Source organism: Xyrauchen texanus, chromosome 11 (genome assembly GCF_025860055.1).
Source record: "Xyrauchen texanus isolate HMW12.3.18 chromosome 11, RBS_HiC_50CHRs, whole genome shotgun sequence".
Taxonomy (NCBI): Eukaryota; Metazoa; Chordata; class Actinopteri; order Cypriniformes; family Catostomidae; genus Xyrauchen; species Xyrauchen texanus.
The window spans coordinates 45140595-45145737 of NC_068286.1; the positions used below are offsets into that span (position 1 = coordinate 45140595).

General features: G+C 37.4%; 1 protein-coding gene across 1 annotated transcript in view; it reads right to left on the reverse strand.

Moving 5' to 3' along the window:
- The window catches only part of chrnb5a (cholinergic receptor, nicotinic, beta 5a), a 23421-nt gene extending 18627 nt beyond the window's left edge, over window positions 1–4794 (reverse strand). Inside the window, exon 1 of the mRNA XM_052137509.1 lies at window positions 4777–4794. The gene's annotated coding sequence lies outside the window, so the exon portion shown is untranslated. The remainder of the gene's footprint in view (window positions 1–4776) is intronic.
- Between the last annotated feature and the right edge of the window lie 349 nt (window positions 4795–5143).

A 5143-nucleotide genomic window follows, 5' to 3' on the forward strand; every position in this document is an offset into this window, starting at 1 on the left:
TCTGTCTGTCTATCTATCTATGCCTTTTTTTGTCTCACACACACACACACACACACACACACACACACACACACACACACACACACACACATATATATAGCACAAGAAGTAACAGGATTTTTAAAAGGCTGGTTCTGTTTTCCATAAGAGCAAGATATATTCTATCCACTGTTAAAAGCAGAATCTTGTTCACAGAATGGACAAAACCTCCACATCTGACACACACACACACACACACACACACACATATATCGCATGAATGAATGCTCAGTTTCCATGATATCCACAAAATGTTGTTTGTGCAAAACTTTATTTTTTAACATTATTGGTCTACCAACATCCTCATTCCGCTGTGTATGATATAATGTAACTTCATAGATTGTGTTGCAACATTACACACAAACACACACACACACACACACACAGAGTTCACACTGACTCATTGAATCTTAAACAAAACTGAAAAAAAATTACCACAAATGTGATTTATGACAGAGATGTGAGACTGTAAGGTGTGAAGTTTAAGTGTTGGATGATGGAGTTTCCAATCGGTCGTAATGTATTTGGATTACCTTTTACCCCTGTGTGCCCCACAGTAAAATAGATTGACGGGCATTATAAAGGTGTGTGAAAGATAGATTTCTGCAATATCTGGGGGACGGGTACAGATTTAAAACAAGGTAAGAAATCATTCATTATTTGTGGCATTTTTATTCTTGTTGCCAGGAAGACAAACATCTGTTTTCAAAAGAGACAAGATTACAGTTCTGACATGACGCATCTAATCCAACCCCCTCTAGCAAACAGCACACACTTTCGACACAGTTTTTACTGTTCTATATATAAGTGCGTACTGCTTTCAAGATTTGATGAGGACATTTAATGGTTTAAGTAATGTCATTTATTTTCTAGGGCACAACCAAAAACATAAACACAAACATGCATGAGTTCAGTGACTGAGCTTTATGAGGTGGCACCACATAATGTTGGCAGGATGCTGTAGGCAAAACTTTTGAATTAGAAAGGAAGAGTTTTTTTAACACCAATATCAATGTCACCAGGGGTTCAAAATAGATGGCAGAGCCTTAAAGGTTCAAACTGTAATTTGTGCACCTCAAGGAACACCTACCAGAATTGCAATATGTTTGTGTGAGTGGCCCAAATGTGCAAAAGATAACAATATAGGTCCAAACAGTAGCGTGACTTGTGAGTTTGGGGCGTGACTATTTGTTTGCAGAACCATGAATGAAGGAAAGAACATCCCATCTTCGAACATTCAGGCTGGCACATCAGTGGAAAACATTATTTTTGCAATTCTGTTTGGTGCCACTAGTGGTGCGGAAATAACAACCTCATGTTTAGAGCTAGTTGTCCCCTTGATGCAAGATTTTTTTACTGAATGTGATTCTGCATGTTCAGCTGTATTTTTTAAATTAGCAGCAAAATCCCAAGGTCACAGCGAGGGGAAAGCCTTTGTAGTTTTAGCCATGACTGATATAAACCCTTTTACTGTCATAGACATTCAGCTTTGGTATTGCATTTGTTTAAATGTGAACGGAGCAGCTAATGTTTTTACTCTGAGTGAACACCCCTGTACACTGGCATTGGGCCAGTGTGTGTGTGTGTGAGAGAGAGAGAGAGAGAGAGAGACCGTAGTGACAATACCTTTATAATTCTATATTATTTAATAGGGTTTATTCGAAGCTGAAGTGTGTAACTCTTTCGATGTTAAAATACTTTCTACTATCTCAGCTTAATATGAAGAGACAACTAAAATTGAACAATTCGTAGGTTGATTTCCTCTTAAACTGTAAACACTATAAAACTGCTCTATTTGTCTTGAGTGGCCCGTCCAGCCCAACATAACAATGTTAACTGAACCATTGGTGTGAGTTTGAGGGGGACTATCAGTTTGTTCGATCAAAGGCAGAATTAATTTTTGCTGTTCTGTTTGGTGACAATAGTGCTGCAGAAATTATACACTTAAGCTTTAACTTAAGGGGTTTCTTAAAACTGGGGCCTTCTTATCATGTCTGCAGGACAATTTCCTTCCAGCTTTCTGTCACCATATATAATCAAGTAGGGCAAATATTAGGAGTGTTTTTAATCCTTTGCCAAAGGTAATAAAAGTCATTACCCATTAATCCAATTAAGATGTTTTTTTGTTTTTTTGTTCTTCTGAGCTCACTTCAACCAATATGCTGAATTTTAGGGTTTAATTGTTAAAGGTGAAGTTTGTAATATCAGCACCACTGACTAGCGTCACCAAACAGAATTGCAAAAATAGCTGTTTTCAAACATTCCTCTCACCTGACATTGGTCAAAAAACTAAAAAAAAACTGAGAGGTCTGTCCAAGTTTTTTTTTTTTTTTTTAACAATGCTGATAAAATCGCAGTAAAACTTTCTCAACCATGTGCAAAAGACTGACTAGATGTTCCCCCTTGTAGATATTTATCCCAGTGGACACTATCATTCTTCCAGGCATCATCAAGGGAAGGTTTGAATGTACATTTTCACCTCTACATGCACCCAACAATCAATAAACAATTATCTTAAATCAGAATATGCAGAGAAGTACGTTTCTATCAGGAAGACTCGCAGACTTGAGCGAAATTTAAGATGACATTTATTTGATGAATATAAAACAGAAAAGTAATGTCTCTCTCTTTGGCGTAAGCCCCGTCTGGCGGTCCGAAGAAGTTGTACTCGGAACCATCATATCCTGCCGGAGATTGGAGGCAGGGTCGAGGAGCCTACCCCTGTGCGGGACAGGACTCAACAGGTGGTGGTGGGGTGGTGGAGGTTGCCGTGTTAGCACACAGACTTATAAAGCAACGGCTTACATGTGATTGGCTGGGAGTTACCTAGCTAATGGTTCGATGATGTACAGCTGCTAGTCTTCCCGCTAGAAGTACGCTGCACTTACATTTACAAAAGCATAAATAATTAAAAAACACAAACTACTCCACCTCACTTCTCCCATTCCCATGATGCATTGCAGCAACAGTATAAATACAATAATAAAAGGCATTTCAGGTCTTTTACCAGATCAATAAGACGTAGAATGAACAAGCATTTGTTTTGTGCTCAGGTGGCAAGTCTGAAGCACACACGGTTATGTCTGTGTGAATGTGTGTCGGGGCATTTCAACGATAAATCATTCTCTAGAAATTCTCTTCCCTACCCAGTAGGGGGCGATATGCTCCTAGTTTTGTGAATCGCCAAAAGAATGAGGAAAAGAATGTGAAAGAAATTGGCATTTCATTGTAAAACAAGGACTTATTATATTAATATTGATCTGTTTCTCACCCACACTTATCACATCACTTCTGACAACATGGATTAAACCATTGGAGTCGTATGACTTACTTTTATGCTGTGTTTATGTGCATTTTGAGCTTTAAAATGTTGGTACCCATTCAATTGGATTACGAGGACCTACAGAGATGAGATATTCTTCTAAAAATCTTCATATGTGTTCAGCAGAAGAAAGAAAGTTAAACACAACTGGGGCATGAGGGTGAGTAAATGATTAAGAGAATTTTAATTTTTGGGTGAACTATCCCCTTAAGCTTGTATAATGGCAAGGGATATTTAAATTGCAGCATTGCATGATATTGCATGCTTTTATGTTTGTTTTGAACGATGATAAACAATGTGCAATGATGCTGTTTTGTATATGGTCACACTGGACATATCCCACATAAAACATACTTATGTAGATGAAAAACACAAAGAGGAAAGTATTACAGTATGTATTAGCAATGTGTTGGAGAAGAGAATAGGATACCCTAATTCCAACATTTGCATTAGGGAATAGTGAAGCATAGACAACAATATAGAAGGTTATAGCATTAAAATATCTGCCCTTCAGCGAATGCCCATTGGAAATGCCAACAAAGTCCTGTTAAAGCATTGATTTGAGAGTCTGTACTTGTGATTGTGCATGTGTAAGGAGTTTAAGCCCTACTGTGGCATCACTCAATAAACTGGCACATAAGAATTCTAATATGAGGGACTGAAGACTGATAGAGTTGGTGAGCAGGTCTCATACTAGGAACTGCATAATGCATTATACACATTTTCACTTTTACCAAGTTCATGTTGCCGAAGTGCACTGTGCCTTTCAGTATTCCAGAGCAATACATCCTTCTAGCTATTCTATAATCTACAACTCTGAGCTGTAGATTATGGAGCTCTTCCACAGACACCAGTAGCCAGGGGATTATGAGAGAGCTGATCAAAGCTTTCAGATCCAAAGCTAACGATTAAGAATTATTATACATTTTCTTGTCCGTTAAAAACCCAATTCTCTGGGTAGAGTATTTTTTTGTGTGTTTTCTCCCTTGCTCAGTATACGGGTTAATGACAAATAAGGATGTCCAAGATAATACAGTAAAAAGGAAAAATCTTATAAAAATCTACTTTTAAAATTTTCAAAAAATGGTGTCTTTGTATTCATATTGGTTTGTATTCATACGGTTATCACATTTTTAAAAAATTGTTTTTTAAAAATGAATGACTCTGAATGCATTACTTACATTACATTATTATTTCACATTTTCATTATAAGCATATTTAAAAAAAATCTATATATATTTAAATAAATTGAGTATATAACATTTTAATTCAACTACTGAAAATAGGTTCATTTTGGAATATATGTATTCAAGTTGACTCATTTGATTATTTCAGCATTAAACTAAACCAAATGTTACTTATAATTACCTCCTCATGTCAAACAGAACAATGACAGAAGTGCAGATCATACTTACATGTCCCTGTTGCCCCAGTGTCATTTCACAGTAATGCTGCTCTCTTCCTGCCTCAATGGCTCACCGCTGGGCCTCTATGCTAATTTGTTGTCTGCTATTGCCCATTGGGGGTGGATGGAATGTGGCAAATGTAAATGCACTGTCATGGAGTTGAATTGAGTCAAATGTCAAGCTCAGCTGCACCACCACATGCTCTGTGAGCATGGCACTCTGTGGATAATGTGATTTTTCTAGCAACATTGAGCACTGTGGGAGACAGAGAAACAGAAGTCACACAAAACCATGCTGGAGTTTCGGATGAAGAGGCTGAAGTAGTAGAAGGTAGTGAGAAAGTAACTAGGCAAAACTGAAATGGACAGTATTCACA